The following is a 22605-nucleotide window of genomic DNA, read 5'->3' on the forward strand; positions in this document are numbered from 1 at the left end:
CCCTGGTGCTTTTAAGGCCACTGGTAGCACTGATCAGGTGCCCATGGAGCAAGCTGAACCGGTGTGACTCAGGACTGCAGGCGGCACTGCAACTACGTTGAGCTGGGGATTGTGGCCTGCCCGGGGGGAGATTCTGGGGCAGCTATACCATCGAGCGCCCCCTCACCCCAGTCCACCCACGTGAGCCTGACCCCCATCGTGACACATTGAGAAGCACGACTGCCCCATTACAGGCTGATTTTTCCCGGGAGTTGTATTGTGTGCTAACTGGTGCCCCTGTGGTGCTGCGGTGAGGGGCTCATAACAAGACACACCGCCTTTGGAGGAGGAGGAGGCCGGGAACCGGCTGTTGCGCGGGGCACGTCGTGAGCCTAACTACCTCGGAGCCCAGTGGACTTGGACTTGACACCAGTGTGCAGACGGTGGGGACACGAGAAGGTGACTTGAGTCTGGGACTTCGTTACTAGGCATAAAACAATGGTATCCGTGGGTTTAGCAATGCCACCCCCCCCTTTTTTTACCTGTTCACTAAGGTCACTGCGCCAGTCGGGGTGTGGTGGGGAGGGGCGAAGACATGCGCGGTCCCTGCCAATGCTGCAACAGACTTTGAATACCCGCGGAGTGGGTCCCACTTGAAGGTCTGAGACGTGACCGGTGTGTCCCGCGCACAGACTGTTAGTTACGGAGCGGTGGGCACGCAGTAAATATGAGTGGAAAGGGCACCAAGCAGTCACAGCAAAGCAGACTTGATAAATACACCTTTTCCAAAGCGACTGTTCCTGCGGCCTCCTCCCGAGATGAGCAGACAGGTGACGCCAGAATAGTCCCCCCCCGGCTTTTCCTTAAAGGATGTTATAGAGGCAATAGCTGGGGTTCGCACCTTGGTGGAACAGAGAACGGATGCAATAGCAGTGGAGATGACCCTCATCAGGGCGGACTTTTCAAAAATGAGGGAGAAGGTCCAGCAGCTCCAAGTAACCATATCCAGCATTGTCGAGGGCATCTCGTAGGTACAAACCGAACTCCATAACCTGCAATCCTTCCGAAAATATACAGAGGACAAGCTGGATGACTACAAGGGGCACTCCCGACGCAACAATCTTCGCATTATTGGAGTGCGTGAGAGGGAGGAGGGACAGTTGCCTGACCTCTTTGTCGAGGAACTGATACTTGAGCATCTTTGCCCCAAGGGACTGTTCAAGTTCTTTGTGGTGGAACGAGCACACACAGTCCCCGGGGGACGTCCAAAGCCTGTGCCACCCCCGACCCTTCCTGGCTAGACTGCTTGACCTCCGCGACCCCTCTCAAATATGAAAATGCAGTAATTTCCTTCTTTCCGGACTTGCCCAGGCCGTCCATAAACAGAGAAGATCCTTCCTCGCTGTCAAAAAGAAACTCAGAGATAAGGGCCTCAAATACACCAGGCTCTTCCCGGCTAGGATGCAGGTTGAGGCGGATGGCAAACCATGGTTCTTCGATCGTTCTGAAAATGTGGCGGAATGGTTGGAAAGCTGGAGAGATGAGACTGAACACTATGCCCACTGAGCTTGCTCTGGTGGGACTTCATACGGACTTACTTGTGTTATCTCAATCATATGTTGTGTCCTAGATCTGGAACAGCTTTGGGCCGCCCCCCAGGGTGGCCCTGATTGATAAGAGATACATTGACTGTTTTACATCTTATTGGCTCATCTTTCATACTGAGAGACACAGGGGCTGTCCCATGCGGGTTTTAATATTGTTTAACATTGACGATTGTGGTTGGGCGGGGGATGGAGCACCTTCCTCTCTGCCCACATTTAGACACTTCGTTTTTTAGGGTTGGGCGACAGGTACTCTGCAAGTTCTCAAGGGTAGTTTTAGGCCCATAGTGCAGGGGAGCAAGGAGAACAGTGGTTGGAGTTGGGAGTGGGTGGAGGGGTGTTTGTTCTAGTTCGTTCGGCAGCACTAATTATGATGGCCTTCGAAGGCAAGTCTGCACCGGACACTACCTACGGATACACAGTGGGATAGGAGCTTCACCTTGATGAGTTGGAACATCAACGGGCTTGGTGACAGGGTAAAGCGCACTGTAGTCCTCCAGTATCTTAAACGCCACTCCCCGGATGTTGTTTTTCTTCAGGAGACGCACCTCGTGGATAACTCCTGCAGGGCGCTAAACAGGTGAGGGTGCAAGCAGACTATTCATTATGGTTTCACCTCTGGATCCAGGGGGGTGGGAATCCTTGTCAAAAATGCTTTTCCTTTTCATGTACAAACAACACGAACCAATGAATGGGGCAGATATGCCACGGTGACGGGCCAGTGGGAGGGTAACACACTCACCTTGATGTCGATATATGTACCACCGGGCCTGCAGTCGCAAACCTTCGCCAACTTGGGAGCCCAGTTGCTTTCCCTGCTCGATGGTCTCCTACTGGTGGGAGGTGATTTCAAAGCTGTTTGCTCTGGTTCCCTTGATCATCACCCCGCACCTCCCCCCTACCGTGAGGTTGGCCCTTCATATTGTTGGCTTCCAGACTTTTTGGAGTCTTTTGGCCTATCTGATGTTTGGCGAACGCTCCACCCTAGCGACATCTAGTACACATTCTTCTCAGGAGCACCTCACAGCTTCTCTCGCATCCATTATCTCATAAATCCCATAGCTCAAGCTACACATCCGAGAGATCAGACATATAGCTCGGGGAATCTCTGATCACTCCCCAGTGTGGACTCGACTGGTCCTGGGAGATACGCGTGTGGGCGTGATTGCGCCCATAAACCCATGGTTTCTCCGTAACCCCGCGTTCTGCAGGGGTCTTCGGCTCGCAATCGACCTCTACTTTCAGGAGAACCAGGACTCAGTTAACTCCCCCTTACTTTATGTCCGTGATTAGGGGACAAGTTCTCTCGCTAATTGCTGGAGTTGAAAAAGAAAAACAAAAAGACCTTGAGGCCATTGAGAAAGATATTCTCTCCCTTGAGGACAAACCTGCCGAGGGACTGGACCCAGAAACAATTCACCTCCTGCAGCTCAAGAGGGACGAATACAAAAGTATTGCTAACATATCTGATAGATAGGGCTAAGAGTTGGGGGAGTGAGAGAGATGGGAGGATATAGGAGTGGGGCGACAAGGCTGGGAAACTCCTGGCCTGGCTGGACAGGAAGTAACGACAATGAGGGTGGAGTTTACACCGATCCCATGGACATTGTCCGTGAATTTACTGTACACCATGACAGAATCTACCAATCTGGTTCCCCGTTCCTTGAGGAGGACTATATGGGGTTACTTCGGGATATCCGTCTGCCCACTCTCTCTGAGGAAGACACTAAATTCCTTGACAGCAGCATAACGATGAAATAGCCCAGGCGATTAGGAGCTTACGCTCGGGGAAGGCGCTTGGGCCAAATGGCCTGCCCATCGAGCTTCACAAGCTGCGTCCCGATGGCCTCACCCCATTCCTCCAGTCCATATTTGAAGAGAGTAGACGTGTGGGCGTCCTTCCTCCGGATCAGAGGCTGGCCTCCCTTGTCGTTATTCCCAAGGAGGGGACACTCAGAAACAAATGCACCTCCTACAGACCGATCTCCCTCCTGAATGCGAAGCCCAAGATTCTTCCCAACCACCTTGCCACACGACTAGCTTGGGTGACAACGACTTTGCTTCACCCGGATCAGTCGGGCTTTGTGCCCCACCGCAACACCCCCCTTAACCTGCACAGGGTCCACAGAGTCCTGGGGAGAGCAGGTACTGTTGTGGTGCCCGCAGTGATAATGTCACTACACGCCTCCATGGCCTTTGATACCATAAAGTGGCCATATCTGCTGGGGGAAACCCCTTACAACGAATGCGTTTCAACGCGGTGCAATCGCATCACGACTTTTACATCGCGCCCGGCTTTACAACGCATGCTTTCAGGATGCATGCTACAACAGCGCAGTCACATATACATCACTAGCAATGACAATGCGGGGAAAAAAGCACCTATTGGCAGGACGGCCAAGTGATGAGAACGCGGGAAAAAAGCAAGACGCCCAAGTTAAATAAAGACAATTTCTTTTCTGCGACTTCAGCGGTGACTCAAGAGCCTCAATTCTCAGTGTGGGTTTGTCAGAATTGCTTCCGATTCTAGTAGAACACACCAAGAATGTGCAGTCTTTTTAAGTCTTAGACAACAAGCAGTTATTGTGTGATGTTCAAAAAAGCAAAACTGCATTTATGTTGTAGCTTTAAGTTCAGGGTGTGATAGGTGACCCTTCTTGAACCGCAAACCCATGCCTTTTTCTTTCTCTGTCCCGTACGGATAACTCTTAAAACTCTTGCCATCTTTTTCCTTACGCTTCTGCTTGATCATGTTAGACAGTACTTTGGCCCATGACTGTCAGGTGAGCAGGCACTGCTCCTTGAGGGGTCTTTTCGTCATTCTTCTGAGCAAGACGGCCAAGTTAAATAAAGATGATTGTATATACCTCAAATATGAAACGTGAAAAGTCTGGATGGGTGGCTGCATGATGGATGCATGATGGGTGCTTGGGTGGATGGATGGATGAATGGGTGGGTGGCGACAATTGGTGGAGGATGCATGATGGGTAGGTGGATGGCAGAAAGTGTGGATGGGCGCATGATGGGTGCTTGGGTGGATGGATGAATGGGTGGGTGGCGACAATTGGTGGTGGATGCATGGTGGGTGGGTGGACCGCAAAAAGTGTGGATGGGTGGCTGCATGATGGATGCATGATGGGTGGGTGGATGGATGGCTCAAAGTGTGCATGGGTGCATGATGGGTGCATGGGTGCTTGGGTGGGTGGATGGATGGATGAATGGGTGGGTGGCGACAATTAGTGGTGGGTGCATGATGGGTGGGTGGATGGCTCAAAATGTGGATGGGTGCATGATGGGTGGTAGGGTGGATGGATGGATGACTGGCTGGGTGGGTGGGTGCAGGTCCACATGGATCTCAGGTTGTGTAAAGGCCTTGCGTCAATCGAGATATTACCGGCACTCACCGCTGGCCTGGCTGGTTAATTGCTCCTTTCTGCTTTTGGATGCTCACCTGGCAGGGAGATCCCTTTGGGCCTCATCGAATCGTCCCGTGCCTGTCAAGCCTCATAGTGAGCTTGTGTAGAGTTTCGGATAGTGCGGGTTCCGGTATTGTAGTGTTGTTGCTTGATGGCGAGATGTCAACCTTATCTGGGGCAGTCTTCTTATGAGGCTGCCCTTGTCGTCTGCAGTCCAGATGGTGTGCCACAGGCCCCTCCGTAACGGACCGCATTGTGTCCCAGCCTCCCTCACAGGCCTCCCTGCGGCCGCAACCAGTCTCCTGATGGCCTCTGTGCAAATGTTCTGTGGGACCCTCGGGGGGAGGGGGGGAGGGGGGGGGGGGGGGATTTGGCTTCATCCCGTCACTTCTCCCTCTCCTCGTTGGCCGGGATACCTGAGGGGGGAGGAATCGCCTGAAAAAGCCTGCTACCTTGATTTATCACGTTCACGCGCCCATGGTGGTTCATCCTCAATTCCAATAAAGCACTTTTGAGGCCCCAGTTCTATAGTTTAATCTACCATCACACTCAATCGACCGGATTGAATGTTGTGCAAAAGTCCATAAAGCATGCAAAGTTTTTATTTTTGGAAATAAACAAGACTTTACTGGGCACTGAAGGTAACGTGAATATGCTGTTAAGCGTGGAACAGCTGGATGTAAATCTGATAGTGTAAAGGCTACTCGTCTGTAATTACCAGGATCCTGTGTATTACCTTGTTGAAGATCAGATGGGTGATTGAGCATTTCCAGGAGGAGGTAAACTAGCCTGAGTTAAACATATTTCTGTTTAATGGTATTAATACTTTGGCCCACTCTACTGGGATTATGTTTCAGCATTTCTACTGGGACCATTTGAAACCGGGCCTTTGAGGCTTATTGGCGAAAACTGAAGTTAAGAGACTCACGACTTACTGAATGAATTCCTCCATGGGTTTCAAGGGTGTAACATTCTATTCTTAATTGCTGGTTACCCTATATAGAGAGGTTATATGAACTTCATTCGAATTTCCTGGTCTTTGAAGACCGATTGTGGGTCCTTCAGCTTTTTATGTAAATATCTCCAATAAGTTAACTACTACTCCTATATTTTTTTTAAATGTTTAGTTGTTCTTTGTTTGCTTGTGCACCTGATTCTGCTTGTGAGATACATTCTGTTAGAGGTGTAGTACTACTAACGTTTTAGACTTCTGAATAATGCGTCCGATTGGTAAGCCAAGTTATTACTGTCCCACCGATGCGGTGCACGTTTTAAAACACAAATGCGGTGCAAGATGACGGTACTTTTTTAAACACAAGATGACAGGTTATGACAGATGTAAAAAGATGATAGCATGACAGGGGCGTGCACAAGATGACAGGGGCGTGCACAAGATGACAGATGCGTGCACAGATGACAGGTGCAGGTTGACGGATTATGCTGAACCTGCTGACTACTGTGCCGGTTTCATAGAAGATGGAAATCAGGTGCTGTACCCTATACCAGTGTCCCAACCTAACCTCCACAAGATGACAGACACTGGTATACGCTACAGCAACTGATTTCAGTGTGAACATTTAATTCTAAACTTATATCTGCTTTCTTTTATGAAACATACTTTTTAAGTAATGCGCTGAACTGTTTCTTAAATACAATGAAATGCATATGCACGTTTCAAACATTTCACTGGAACACCGGAATGAAAAGCAACACAGCCCAGAAACTGAATTCACACATTGAACAAAACGACGTAACAGCAGGCGATTAAGTACACTGCGTTGTAATGCCCCAAAGCAGCAGAGACACCACAATCGCGTGGCAACAGCATGCGCAGTAAATACCTGCGATGTAATGCCTTTAACGATTTTAAAACAGTGTGGTAATTGCTTGCGATGTAACGGTTGACGAGGTATCATCATACATCCATCTGCTGGCTATCCTTGCCAAACTGGGGTTTGGACCGGTCTTTAGATCATGGATTAGGCTTCTATACTCTGAACCTATGGCTCAGGTGATAGTTAACAATAAGCGATCAGCCGCTTTCCAGCTGCATCGTGGGACCAGGCAGGGGTACCCTCTGTCCCCTCTGCTGTTTGCCCTCGCCCTAGAGCCACTGGTAGCCTAGATCCGTTCAGACCGTATGATCCGTGGAATGCGGTGGTCAGCAAACTGGAAGGATCGAATCTCGCTCTATACGGACGACGTGCTCCTCTACTTAACCTTCCCAACAAAGTCCTTAATTTGCGTGTTGCATATCTTCACGATATTTGGCAAATATTCGGGCTATTCGATCAACTGAAGCAAGTCGTTTATATATGTATTTAGAGGGGCAGCTCCCTCGTTGCCTAGAAAATGTCCGATGCAGACAGTGGGGGATGGTTTCTGTTATCTCGAGATCTTCATCACCGCAGACCCTAAACTCAGATATGAACGAAATGTGGTCTCCCCCTTGCAGCGTCTTAAGAGGGATGTGTCCTGTTGAAAGAACTTACCTCTCTCGTTATTGGGCAGAGCGGCACTATTTAAAATGATGTTGCTGCCTTGCAAAATTATCCAGATCCGGTCCCAGTACGATATTTTAGAGAAATCGAGGAGCTGCAGAGAGAGCGACTGTGGTAGGGGAAGCCCCAAATAGCACTTAACAAATTGGTCCTTAACTGGTATGACGGAGGTATCCGCCTCCCTGACATTCGGAGATATTATTGGGCGACCCACCTAGAAGCTATTAGTCAATGTACGTATCGCCAGCCGGATGACCCAGCTTTTACTATGGACAGGTGGCTATTGCCCGGAGGGAATTATAATAGAGCCTTGTATTTTAACCCTCGGAGACTCTCCCTCACTGGCCCCACCAGGCACTCTGTTACTATTTAGCACTCCGCAAATAAAAGCCTAGGTTGGGACCGGAAGCTCACGCTGGCTACGTTGCTGTGGGACTCGGAGTTGTTGGGTAACATCTGGTCCACGAAAGTGGGACCTGATTGGTATAACCCGTCTGGGTGATATCTGGGTTAAGGGTGCTGTTGTCCCTTTTGCCACACTTCAACAACAATTTGAGCTTTCCGACAGAGCTATTCCGATATATGCAGATTTGACACGCTATCACCACTGCCCTGCATAAAGGCACAATCCCCCCAGAATCATCGCCATTAGAGGATCGTCTGATGGACAGCTACCTTCCCTGAAAAGCGATCTTCCTCACATATAAAAAACTGATCAACAATATCCCTGACCCACTAGGGCACTTACCTGAGTGCTGGGAAAGAGATGGCCTGGAGTTTGAGGACGAGGAGTGGCGCGAGGCGGTCACCTCACCCAGGGAGGTGGCAATCTCGGCACGTCTACGATTGGTCCAACTCAAGATACTCCACAGAACATATATCTCAGGGCCACAACTAGTCCATATGGGGAGGAGTGAAGAGGGTGATTGCAGACACCGTTGTGGGCACACTAGTACCTTCATCCACATAATATGGGATTGTGATCAGATACAAAGGCATTGGCAAGCAATACATGAAGTGATGGAGAAGGTGCTACATAAAATCATCCGTCCGGAGGCTAAACAATGTCTTCTAAACATGTGGGGGTCCCACTGATTTAACGAGAATGGAGAGGGTCTGGGCTACACTGGGGGCAATGGTGGCCAAAAGAGATATAGCCCAGCAGTGGGGAGCAGCTGCTCCACCTACGCTGGCCTCCTGGGAGAAGAGTCTAGACTGCTGCATGTTTAAGGAAAAGACTGTATATGTAGCACGAGGGTGCCCCAGAAAGTGGTCTGCGGTGTGGTCTGGGTGGAATGACTATAGGGGAGGAATATGTGTAGCACCTGTGCATTCCTCTGAGGAGGGAATACTATCCCCTTGACTCAACTCAAAAGATAATCTGTCATCATTAGTACGATTTTACTGCTGTCACCATTGTGTTGTCTCACTATGATTGTGCCATTGCCGATTGTTTCCACAATTCTTTTTTTGTGTAAAACAATAAAAAGATGATAAAAAAAAAAAAGAGCGGGCGGAATTTGGAAAAGGTCCTCCCATTTGGAATTCTTCATAGTGGCCAGCAAATGGGATAAGTTACTTACCTGTAATCCTAGTTCTCTTCCAGGGTTATCCTCATCAAAGTCATAAGCACTGAATATTCCCGCCCATGTGCGGGACCCCGGAAACAATATAAAAATATATATGTAAAAACACATATATCTCGCTCCACATATATGTATGTACATATATTATTTTTCTCACACCAATGCAGCTCCATAACTGAGGCTAAAACAATGTAAACACATATACATGCACTGCAATTAGTAAGGAAGTAAAAGAAAAACACATTAGGTCAAATAACCTTTGAAATTTGTGTTTTAATGAGTAGACCACTCATAAATCCTGAAAATTGCTTGTAAATAGACATTGTTAGCCCTCAGGCTGCATTGCAAAACAATAGCATAGAAAATGAAACCATGTTCAACAAAAAACTGGCACTGTGCCTTTAAGGCAGCCATGACCCCAGGCTTCCCATCATGCCTCAGGGGTGACAGTTAGGTCAGTTGTTCTTTGCATAACCCTGAAGACAGGGCTCAACCACAAGATTGAAAATAGTACCAAATCTCATTTACCTGGGGAGGCGGGTGGGTTGCTTATGACTTTGATGAGGATACCCCTGGAAGAGAACTAGGATTACAGGTAAGTAACTTATCCTTCTCTTCCAGGGGATCCTCATCAATAGTCATAAGCACTGAATAGAATAGCAAGCCCATCAACCACCTGCAGGTAAATGAGAAGTACATGACCCAACCAAGCAATAACAGCCAAATAACTCAGCTGTTAAACAGATTCCTCAGGGAGGCCTGGCCCACCTGGGTATCTGCTCTCGTGTCAGAATCTAGACAGTAATGTCTGGTAAATGTATGGACAGACCTCCAGGTCGCCGCTTTACAAATCTCAGACATGGGCACATCATGTAGGTAAGCCGCCGTGGCCGCTCTACCTCTAGTGGAATGCGCTTTAGGAGTAAAAACCAGAGGTTTCTGCGCCAATTGGTAAGCAAGTTTGATACACGAAACGATCCACCTGGAAATGGACCGTTTCGATGCTGCATGGCCAGTTCTGATCGATCCGTAGTTAACAAACAATTGATCAGAATGTCGAATAGACTTGGACCTGTCCAGATAGAACTTTAAAACCCTTTTCAGGTCCAAAGAGTGTAACGCCCTCTCAGCTGGAGTAGAGGGATTAGGAAAGAAAGTGGGTAAAGAGATAAGACTGATTGACATGAAAATCTGACACCACTTTCGGCAGGAAAGAAGGGTGCGTTCTGAGCACCACTCCGTTCAAATGAAAAACTGTATACGGTTCTTTAGTACATAGGGCCTGAATTTCGCTCACCCTACGGGCTGACGTAATCGCTACCAAAAAAAGCCGCTTTCCAGGAAATATGCTGTAAAGTAGCTTTATGAATGGGCTCAAAAGGTGGGCCCATCAACTTTGATAGTACTAGGTTCAGCTCCCAGGGAGGAGAAGGAGGCCGTACAGGAGGGTCAACATTTTTCAGACCTTGCAGGAAATCTTTTACTGCTGGCAACTGAAAAAAAGAGGTTTGTGAAGGTGATCGCCTATAAGCAGTTATAGCGGCTAAATGCACCTTAATGGAGTTAAACTTCAAACCTGCTTTAGCAAGGTATAACAAGTATGGAAGAACTGCTTCTTCCTGACTCTTCACCGGATTGTGACCATTCTGCACGCACCACATATAGAACCTCTTCCACTTGCATGCATAAGAATGTCTCGTGGAAGGACGTCGTGCTTCTCTCAGAATGGACATGCAGTCTTGTGGCAGCCCTAGATGGCCGTACTGAATGACCTCAGGAGCCATGCTGCCAAGTTCAGTGACGGAAGGTTGGGATGGTGAATCCTCCCGTTCATCTTCGATAACAGGTCCGGCCTGCATGGAAGCCTCTTGTGAGGAGACACGGACAGGTGAAGGAGGTCCATGTACCACCATTGCCTCGGCCAGTCGGGGGCAATCAGGATCATTGTTGTGCACGAGTGGCTCAGCTTGCTCACCACCTTCGGGATCAGAGGAAGGGGTGGAAAGGCGTACACAAATTCCCCTGACCAATCGATCAAAAGAGCATTCCCCCTCGTTCCTGGTCGATAGAACCTTGAGGCGAAGCTTGGGCATTTGCTGTTTACGTCGTCCGCGAAGAGATCTATGGAAGGACGACCCCAAGACTGGAACACGTCGTCTAGCACTTCGTCGTTGAGAACCCAGTCTTCTCTGTCTTCGAAGTGCCGACTTAGTGCGTCCGCCCTCACGTTCTGCTCTCCTGGGAGGTGGACTGCTTGAACAGACAACTTGCGAGCCAGAAGCCAATACCAGATGCCCTGAGCTTCTAGTGACAGAGTCCCTGAGCGGGTTCCTCTCTGCTTGTTTAAATAGTACATAGTGGTGGTGTTGTCCGTCTGTACTAGAACCACCTCTTTCTGAAGCGAGGGAAGGAACGCTTTGAGAGCCAGGTGGACTGCTCTCAACTCCAGCAAGTTGATGTGGTAGGTGCTTTCCTTGGACGACCACAGACCCTGCACCTGAAGAGGACCATGTGCGCCCCCCAGCCTTGCAATGACGCGTCTGTGATGATCGTTTGTGTAGGAGGAGATTGATGGAAGATAACTCCCACTTGCATGTTCTGCTTCTTCGTCCACCACAGGATGGAAGATCGTGCTACCTCCGACAAAGTGATCTGATCGTCCCAGCGATCTGATTGCTGGTCCCATTTGTCCTCCAGATCCTGCTGAAGAGGACGCATCCGAAGTCTGGCGTTCGGTACTAAGAATATGCAGGAAGCCATCGATCCTAGGAGGGAGGCTATCTTTCGCACTTTGAGTCCTGTTGCGAAGAACTTGCTGGCACTTGAGTGCTATTGAAAACTGTCTCTCCTCCGAAGGAAACACTTTTCCTACCTCGGAGTCTATCAGAGCTCCTAGGAAGTGAATCTTCTAAGTGGGATGGGAGACCGACTTCTTGTCGTTGACATGCAGGCCTAGACGTTGACAAAGTTCTATGCATGTCTGGAATTGATTCCTTACATTGTCTGGAGTTGGACCTTTCAACAGCCAATCGTCTTATACGAAGACTCCCCTGCGGCGTAGAGCTGCCGCCACCACTGCGACACACTTTGTGAACACTCTGGGGGACGACTTCAACCCAAACGGAAGGACTTTGAACTGGTAGTGAGAGCTCCCCTCCCGGAACCGAAGAAACTTCTGTGATCTGGTCGTATCGGGACATGAAAATATGCATCCTGAAGGTCCACCGAACACATCCAATCCCCCTTCCTGCGATGTGGATATATTTGGTGAAGCGCCAACATGCGAAATTTTTCTTTTCGTACATGTAGATTGAGTGTTCTCAAGTCCAGAATAGGCCTGAATTCTGCCTTCTGGCCCTTTTTTCTGACCAGAAAATACCTCGAGTATACTCCTTTCCCCCTTTGAGCCACCGGTACCCTCTCGATGGCTGATTTCTCGAGGAGTGTCACTACTTCTTTCTTTAACATTTGTAGCTGGTGGCTTGACGTTGACATCGGAGGAACGGGTGGAGGTAGACGATGGAAACGAAGACAGTACCCATTCTGCAGCGTAGACAACACCCATTGATCTTTTGTAATGGCCTGCCACTCTGTCCTGTGATGCGCAATGCTTCCCCCCACTGGAGTGGACAACGGCGCTGGTGGAAGTGAAGACTCATTGCTTCTGCTGAGACTTATTGAAGTTGTTGCCTTGTCGCTGATTTCCATTTCCTTTGGAATTGCGCTTGCCTTTGTATTGCGACTTTTGTTGGCCTTGCTGGTTCTGGCCCTTCTGCCAGTGAGGGGTTTGAACCCTCTGCTTCGAAGAGCCCTTGTTGTCCGAACGGAACTTCTTCCGGAATTCCTTTTTCTTTTCAAGCCCCACGGCTTTGAGGGTGTCTAACTTAGTCTTCATCCGCTGAATCTCCTCATCAGCACTCGCACCAAAGAGAGACGTGCCCGAAAAAGGAAGATTTAGAATTCTGGCTTGAGCCTCGGGTTTCAATGCCGTAAGGCGCAACCATGAGGATGTCCTCGCTGTGATTCCATGCGCATAACCATGCGCAGCCAACGTTGCCCCATCTGCCGCCGCTCCTATAATCTGATTGGAGACTTGACTGCCCTCCAACAGAACCTCCTCAAAGTCCTTTCTATCTTCCTGAGGAAGTTTTTCAGAAAACCTCTGAAGTGAGTCCCACAGAGATCTATCATATCTGCCGAGCAGCGCTTCCGCATTGGAGACCTTGAGGAAAGAAGCTGAGGTGTTACAAACTCTTCTCCCCCATGAGTCTTGCACCTTGCTGTCCTTATCCGGCGGTACCGTGGATGAGGATGCTACCGCATTGGATTTTCTTGCCGCCGCAATGATTACTGAATCAGGCGGGGGATCAGACTTGAGGAACAGAGGATCCTCATCAGGAGGACGATACTTCTTGAGAATCCTCGCTGGGACGGACTTCACCGTTGCCGGAGTCAGGAAGACTTCATTCACTGGGTCCATTATACCCGGGACCAACGGCAACAAAGGTTTGGGTGTCGTTCTGTGCTGTAGGGTTTCAAATATGACCGTCGTCTTGATCTGCGGAGCAGTCACAGGCACTCCTAGCTTCAGGGCTCCCCTGCCCAAGATGTCTTGGAACGAGAAAATATCCTCAGTTGGAGATATCCTCGAGCGTGGACTGTTTGTCAGGGTCGGAGAGTAATCCCTGTGAGATCGGGTCCTCGAAGAACTTGAAGAGCTACGGGTCCTCCTGGACCTAGATCTTCTACTTGAGCGCGTTCTAGAATGAGATCGGTCTCTGTGACGAGATCTTCTATTAATTGAGTGCCTAGAACGAGACCGTTCCTTGTGGCGGGTAGCCTGGTCTCGATACGCCTTCAGCCGATCTGCCGTCTCCTTGTCCTTGGCCCAGTGGTGAAGAGGTCTATACCACCTTGGGGAAAGACGAATAGGAGGAGATTTGTGTGTGGGATCCTTCACTGGTGAACGTGACCGTGGAGGCTGATCCGCTTGATCCAGTTGCGATCTTGCAGGGGACTTGGACCTCTCCCTATACGAATCGCTGTTTTGTCCATCCGAAGATCTGCCACTGCGAGATGCTGAAGAGGATGAGGAGGATGAGGATGAGGATAGGCTCACTAGAGATCTAGAGGAAGACCTCGACCGAGATCTCTCTTCTGCGACCCTCCTTCTCTTGGCAGGAGGATCCTGCACTGGAGATTGTCCCACCTCCGCAGCCGATGCTGATCCTGGAGAACCTAATTGAGGCCTTAGGACTTGAGACTGGTCCAATGGTTCACCCTCTTTCTCCTGCAGCACCTGCTTCAAAGGCGACCTCTCCTGTGACCTTGCAGGAGAGATGTTCACTGGCTGCGAAACGCTCCGTTCCCTGGATCTCCGCTGATCCATCGACGGTGGCAGTATCGACGCCGAGCGCCGAGCAGATAGACGCTCTCTCGACGTCGACCGTGGTTTCCTCGACGCCGACCTCGGGTGGCGATGACTGTCCTTCAGCATAGAGCATCTCGCCGTTGAAGACTGTCTACTCGACGACGACTGAGGCTGCTTCGACGCCGATCGCCGGTGCTCTGTCGGCGACGGGGTGTGCCTCGAGGCCGAATGCCGCTTGTCTGAATGCGACGGAGGCTGCCTCGACGTCGAACGCCATTGATCGGGCGTCGACGTGGGCTGCTTCGACGTCGATCGACTATGTGTCGACAGAGGCTCCCTCGACGCCGAACGACCATGACTAGTCGTCGACGGAGGATGTTTCGACGCCGAACGCTGATGGCCAGGCGTCGACGGAGAATGCCTCGACGTCACAGCATGACGATGCTGTTTCGACGTCAGGTGGCTCGCCGTCGAACTCTTCTGCTTCGACGGTGACCTATCCCTCGACGCTGTCTGTAGCGGAGGTACCTTGGATGTTGACGCTGAAGACATCTTCTTCGTCGCCTGCTTCTCCAACACCGATCTCGACGCCGAATGTGAACCAGTCAGGGCTTCTTTCGACGTCGACCGCGCCTTCCGACTTTTCTGCTTCTTGGGAGATCTTCCTCTCTCAGAAAGCCCATAAACACGAATCCTCTCACGTTCTTTCAGAGTTCTGCATGATAAAACCTGGCAGTGTTCACAGGTTTTCGAGGAATGAGAGTCTGGTAGGCACAGGATACACACTGAATGAGTGTCAGTCTTGGCCATCTTCCTTCCACATGAAGGGCATTTGTCAAAGAGTGAAGGCATCTCTGACAGAAAAATCACCTTTTTTAAGCCTAAAAAAGGTAGCAGTAACACCCTAGGTCAAAAAGACGTTGAGTGAAAGCAAAAAATTGTAGGTAACAAGAATATTTTTTGACAAAAAGCCAAAAAGAAAGGGAGCTGTTTCACCAGGGTCCTGACTGAAGGAGCCGGAAAGAACAACTGACCTAACTGTCACCCCTGAGGCATGATGGGAAGCCTGGGGTCATGGCTGTCTTAAAGGCACGGTGCCAGTTTTTTGTTGAAAATGGTTTCATTTTCTATGCTATTGTTTTGCAATGCAGCCTGAGGGCTAACAATGTCTATTTACAAGCAATTTTCAGGATTTATGAGTGGTCTACTCATTAAAACACAATGTTCAAAGGTTATTTGACCTAATGTGTTTTTCTTTTACTTCCTTACTAATTGCAGTGCATGTATATGTGTTTACATTGTTTTAGCCTCAGTTATGGAGCTGCATTGGTGTGAGAAAAATAATATATGTACATACATATATGTGGAGCGAGATATGTGTTTTTTACATATATATTTTTATATTGTTTCCGGGGTCCCGCACATGGGCGGGAATATTCAGTGCTTATGACTATTGATGAGGATCCCCTGGAAGAGAACCAGGTGTTGCCCTGTAGCCACCAGGAAGACAAGAAACCTGGGTATTCTGTTCGATGATCAATTACATTTTGCTGGACATTGTAACTCCCTGACCTCTCCATGCTGGTTCCTCAAAGATGTTGCGCAAGGTCCTTCCTTTCATTCCTCTAGGCCTTCGCAAAACGGTGGTAGTAGCACTGATCCACTCCAGAATCGATTATTGCAATGTACCATTGCTTGGCATTGAAAAAGGGCAAATAGTGAATCTTCAAGCCTTGCAAAATGCTGCGGCTCAGCTGCTTTTCAACATTCCTAAATACCACCCCATCTCCAGCAGGCTTAGGGAGTTCCACTGGCTCCTGGTCCAGAAGAGCATTGAATTCAAGGCTATTTGCTTTGTGCATAAGGCACTCTATGGCGGAGGATCTCTGAGCTTTCAGCCGCTGTTTCGCTGGCATGTCCCGTCACGCGAATTAAGGTCGGCTAATAAAGGACTAGTCCTGGTCCCTAAAATCTGTAGAGACAGATGGGGAGGAAGAACGCTCTCAAACGAGGCAGCCAAACTCTGGAAAACAATGCAGATCACTATCAGGCTACAACATGACAGAGTTATGTTTTAGAAGGGTGATCAAAATCTGGCTGTTTCCCACGATATCTGTCTAATCTCTGACCGCCAAGTACCAGTCACCACTCCCATTGCAGTTCAGCGCCAAGACGCCTCGGCAAAAGTCACGCTTTATAAATGCTTTCATTCATCATATTCTTCATAATGTTTTCTTTTAATTTCTTTTTATATATTTTTTCCTTTCAGTAAGAAACCATGATAATATTTGTATTATTAATGTATCTAGATTGTCATAATAATTAGTTACAATATTAATAAAATAGATTAATATTTAATTGTTATTAATATAGTATGAAATATGTTTAATTATGCTTCATATAGGCTAAATTTCAAATGACAGTTTTCTCAACTATTCCTTCGTTTCCTATGGTGTCTTTGGCCTGAAAGTTTAATTATAATTGATATAATTGCCTATTTAATATGTTGTTTTGCTGTGCTAATAATCAAATAACTAGCTATAATATTCGTTTTCACTTTTTCCTATTGCACGATTTAATTGTTATAATATTTACCTATGGTTACATTTAATATTTGTCATTATTATGTATGGAAACATTATTTATGTGTATTTCACATTCATATACTTTTATATAACTTGTATAACACTGATTCTTTACTTTTTTCTTTTTAATATCCTTCTCTTATTCCTTCCTTTTCTCACATCACACTCTAATATTACTTATATCCTTCTCTTACTCATACAACGGTTCGTATATATACACTTGTATATTTATTCACTTACATAATGTCAGGCTCATTCATTAATGTTAATATGGCATTATTGCGCCCTTTTTCTTCACTTTGCCGCCGTTTGGGACTCCTTCCGATACATATAGCCCAAAGGTTAAGACTTGCAGTAAACAGTTCTATTCCTCTAGTACTCTTACGTAGTACATCTATCCCTTTCACCTTTTTCTTTTTCCCTTTTGCTCTTTTTAATTTTCTTTCAATCTTTTTAGTGTCTTATACCTCTTTCCTCTTATTTGTCCTTCAGTATAATAACAAGTGCTCTATATTTACTCTCCCTTCTTGCCCAGGACTTGTTCTCTATTTTCTCATCTATCCTCTTCTCTACACCGACCCTTAGCTTCCTCCTTTTTCCATATTCACTTTTCTCTTAATATTTCTCCTTTTCCTAAATACATTCTTATTTTCATATTGTCTTTTGTACTCTTTCCTCTTCTTCAGAACTTAGCGTCTTCACATACTAACACACACATGTCAGTTAATACCTCCGCTACTTTTCACCCATTATGTATAATCTTGTTGAACATTCATGGCCTTACGCATTTTATTAAACACAAAAAAGTACAGTCCTATCTGCAAACATAAAGAACGGATATTGCTCTTCTGCTGGAAACACACTTAGATGCCTTAGAATCTTCTAAATTGCGGCATGACTGGTTGGGAAAAGTCATTCATTATGCACGGACGTCAACTTCTTACTCAGGAGAGCCAACCAAGGAAATGTGGAGTGGCTATTTTACTTCACGGATCTTTACCTGTTAAGATTGTTAAAACTTGTATTGATCCAGAGGGTAGATATGTTTTTACAAAATTAAAAATAGAAGCAGAATCTGCTACGTGGGCTCTATATATGCGCCGATGGGACCCAAAGGTTCCTTCTTTCTCAGTCTGAATTGTTTACTGGTGGAAATCTGGGCATCTCGTTATGTCATTGGTGGTGACTGGAATCTTGCCTGTGATGCTATAATTGATACAGGTCCCCTGGATAGATGTAACCAGGGAGACAGAGCTTTACTGGGAGACAGAACATCGGATCACGGGATAGTGGATTACTGGCGCCTTTGTCACTACTCCGATCAGGAGTACACCTTGCTCTCTTCTACCCATGGCACCCAATCCAGGATAGATTATTTTCTTATTTCACATTCAGTAGTTGCAACTACTACTGAATCTCAAATCTTGGAAGCAGCAATATCAGACCATGCTCCTATTCTTCTTGCTCTAGAAATAGGTTTAACCTCTCCAGGCCGCAAGCCATGGCGTATGAATATTCAAAGATATCGCCCGCCTAAGGGTAAATAAATTCCTACTATGTTCTCATCTTTCTGATTATTTAGCTACTAATAAATCATCAGTTGCCTCCTGCAGGACTGTTTGGGAAGCTGCCAAACAACTATCAGTGGCCAACCTATGAGAGATGCAGCGGAGGCCAATAAATCAGCATCCCTTCGTCGTATTGAATTAGAGACTCAAATAAATTCTCTCACATTTATACTCGTCCCATACCACAATACCCAACCATCACAAGCTGGAGCTTGCTAAGATGGCGCTTAACCTATATAGCTCCAAAGTCGAGTACTCTCTTCAACGTCTGAAACGTAGGCACAATGAACAAGGGGAGAAAGCAGGACAATTACTTGCAGTACAGCTCAAACAGCATGAAGCAGCTATGGCTCTTCCTGTAATACGTACACAAACAGGTGAGATTCTGACTAAACTGCAAAAAATTGTAAGCACCTTCGCATCCTTTTATAAAAAAACTTTACACCCCTGAAACTTTAATAACTGAAGATCAATTAGATATTTATCTTGGAGTCATTGACCTCCCTTGCCTCACTGATGAGGTTAGAGACTTCCTTGGTGGTGACATTGGCAAAGAAGAAATAGCCACAGCCATCACCAAATTACCTTATCATAATCCCCAGGAGAAGATGGTTTTCCTGCGGAATTTTATAAATTGGAACACAAATAGTAGATACTTTATATTCTGCCTTTCATGAGGCAGTTTAAACAGATTTGCTCTGTTCAATTTCTAACAGAGCGCTGATTGCAGTTACTCCCAAACCCGCTTGATTGAGGTAGCTACCAGCCCATCTCACTAATTAATGGAGATGTTAAGATCTAGGCAAGCATTCTAGCAACACGACTTCGTAAAGTTATTCCCTCTCTTATTCATCATTCACAGGGTTGGCTTTGTCCCTGGTCGCTCTTCCAGGAACCACCTTAGAACACTGGCCCACACGTTATGAGCTGAAAAAGAGTTACCAGAAGACACTGTTGCTCTCTCATTGAATGCAGAAAAATAATTCAATCTTATTGACTGGAGATATCTTTTTATAGCCATGAAGCGTTTTGATCCAGGTGATCAATTAATTTCTAGAATTCGTCTTCTGTATGACAACCCAGTAACGTTGGTCAATTGTGGTGGTCTTCTCTCATACTCTTTCCCAATCCGAAGAGGTACCCGCAAAGGTTGTACCCTTTCTCCCCTTTTATTCCTATTAGCGATAGAGCCATTTGCCTCACTTATTCGTCATTCACCACAGATTCATGGTATGCCCATAACAGAAGGTGTTTCTAAATTATACTTAAATGCTGTTGACATTTTTCTTACGTTAAAAGATCTTCCTCACTTTTTGCCTACTCTACTTGATATTCTTGATGGCTTTGAGACCCATTCCGGTTACAAAGTGAACTGGGACAAAAGTGAGGCGCTTCCACTTTCTATGGTACCACAAAATAATCAATTCATGGATATCCCTTCTGCTGGAAATCATCGCAGTTAAAATATTTGGGGATTCTGGACAAAAGAGGTTTGGTAAATATGGTCTCTGACAATTTCTCAACCCTCATAACACAAATGGAAACTGACTTTTCTAAATGGTCCCTCTTAGATTTTTCCATGTGGGGAAGATTACAGGCTATTAGGATGGTCACTTTACCCCGCTTCACTTATGTACTTGGAATTCTTCCGATTGCAATTCCCATGTCTACACTACGTCGAGTGGATACATGTATTTGGTCTTATTTGGGGGATCTGCTCGCCCTCCTTTAGCTGCTGCCAAATTAACGGATTGCCGCATTACTCTTTGTCCCTGCAACTCTCGCAGTTAGCTTATTTACTTCCAGATGTGACTGATCCTCCACAATGGGTTGCAATAGAGCATTCCCTTCTTCATCGAAATTATGGCCTTAACTTTCTCTATAGAACTCATAATTCACGGTCCTCCCCTCTGCATCCGGTTATGCACACCATCTACCAAGCATGGAAACGAGCGCATCGCCTTTTACAGGCTGCCCATCGTCTACACTATAAAGCTCCGCTTTGGAGTAACAAGAGTATTCAAATGAATGGTTTAGCACTTCACTGGTCCAGTTGGAAGTCCTATGGTATTCAAACACTTGATCAGGTCATATAAAATGGAGAGTTGAAATCCTTAGAGTTATTTCATGTGGAATTTGGTCTCCCATTGCACCAGACTTCACAACACTTGCAATTACAGCAAAGTCTGCAATGGTATTTAGGTTCTTCTCGATGGACATTAAACTCTTACCCAATATTAGATTATCTTCTTATCTGGGGTCAACATAAAGGAGTGATGTCAGGTCTATATGGTGTTTTAACTCATCACTTATATTCACAACCACTTCTTAAAGCTTTTCAAGAGAAATGGCAGGAACGTTTACACATTAGCATTGAAGAATACATCAGGTTGGATATGGTAGAAGCCCTTGACAAGGGCACTCGAGAAGCATGTTTGAAGTTTGTTCTTTTCAAAACCTTACATGATTGGCATTGGACACCTCTGAGATTGCAAAAAGCAGGATTATTGTCACACTCTAAATGTTGGAGCTGTTCTTGAGTCAACTGTGACCTTCCCCATATACTCTGTGAAAGTCCTTCCATGCAATGTTTTTGGAATTATGTAGGGGTCACCCTGCAGACAACAATCCTTTCTCTTCTTCTCCCCTGACCCATTCCACCATTTTATTACATGACTTCAGGAGCCTTCCTTCCATTACCAGTCTGGAACATCGCCTTCTACACACTGCACTTTCTAAAGCCAATACTTGTATTTTAAAACATAGGCAATAACCCAATCCTCCCTCACAGGAAGAATGGATGGTAACAATGATTCACAGCATCACATGAACGTATAATATACAGATTACAGGACCAAGAGGAAGTCTTTCAACAAGTTTGAACCCCTTTCCTTTGTGATCCGTGATTATTTTCTATTTATTTCCTATATCTTACACATCTTTTCGTAATCTCCTTTCCTCTATCCCTTTCCATACTTCTTTCTCCCGCTCTTTCTCTGGTTCTTTTACAGCCCGGGCAAGGAGTCTACGCCTATTTCTTTTTACTCTTATCTTTATTTTTCTATGTATTTATCTGATCTTATTCTATCACCATGTACACAATGATATTCATGTACTAATAAATATGTCATATAATACATTTTGCTCTTTTATTACTTACCTAAATCCCACTTCCCTTTGAATTGGAGTGCTGTGTATGAAGGGGTTGTATTTATAAGGAGAAGAAAAGCCACGCAGGGTGGCTTTTCCTCTCCTTGTAAATATGAAGGAGTGCGTGGCGTCATCACTGTTACAAAAAAGGGACGTACTGGTGGTGCAAGGTGCTTGTAAATCTGCCCCATAAGTGCTTAGGTATTGGCAGACTAATACAATAAGAACATAGTAATGGATGGCTGATTGAAGAATTGTATAAGAGTGACAGGAGGTGTCCTACGCTGCATGGGGATTACCACAGTATTTAATGGAGTGGACCAATAGTATGTATCTGCGTAGAGATTTGTAGGGATTATGCACATTAAATTGTATGTGTACTTGTGTTGGTGCCTAAGAACTACAGTTACAGGTAAGTAACTTGTTTTCTTACTCCAGTATTGGAACTTTCATATATTTACATGCCTGAATCAGTATAGCTAGCAGTGATAGATCAAAGCACATCTGTTTTCTGCATCTTTACAATATGCAAGACAATATGAATACCCTTATACACAGAAATCAATACAAATGTGCTTTCTTGCCTAAAACCCAAGGAAGAAGGGATGTAAGAGGGCTCACCGTCATTGGATGATATTCCTCAGAACCGCTTCTCCCACTGCCACATCTGTTCCAGCTGCCGCTTCTAAGCAGTAGTGCGTCGTGAAGGTATGAGTCGATGTCCAGGTTGCTGCTCTGCAGAGGTCCTGGATCGGCACTCCTGCAAACAACGCAGTCGATGTGGACAGTGCCCTCGTTGAGTGAGCACGAACCCGTGCATCCAGAGGCTTGCCAGCAGCTTGGTG

General features: G+C 46.6%; 1 protein-coding gene across 2 annotated transcripts in view; it reads right to left on the minus strand.

Annotated features, from left to right (window-relative positions):
• IPO4 (importin 4) overlaps positions 1-22605 on the minus strand; it is a 2629293-nt gene that overhangs the window by 1528337 nt on the left and 1078351 nt on the right. The gene's annotated exons all lie outside the window — the stretch shown is intronic.

Source organism: Lissotriton helveticus, chromosome 5_1, assembly GCF_964261635.1.
Source record: "Lissotriton helveticus chromosome 5_1, aLisHel1.1, whole genome shotgun sequence".
NCBI lineage: Eukaryota > Metazoa > Chordata > Amphibia > Caudata > Salamandridae > Lissotriton > Lissotriton helveticus.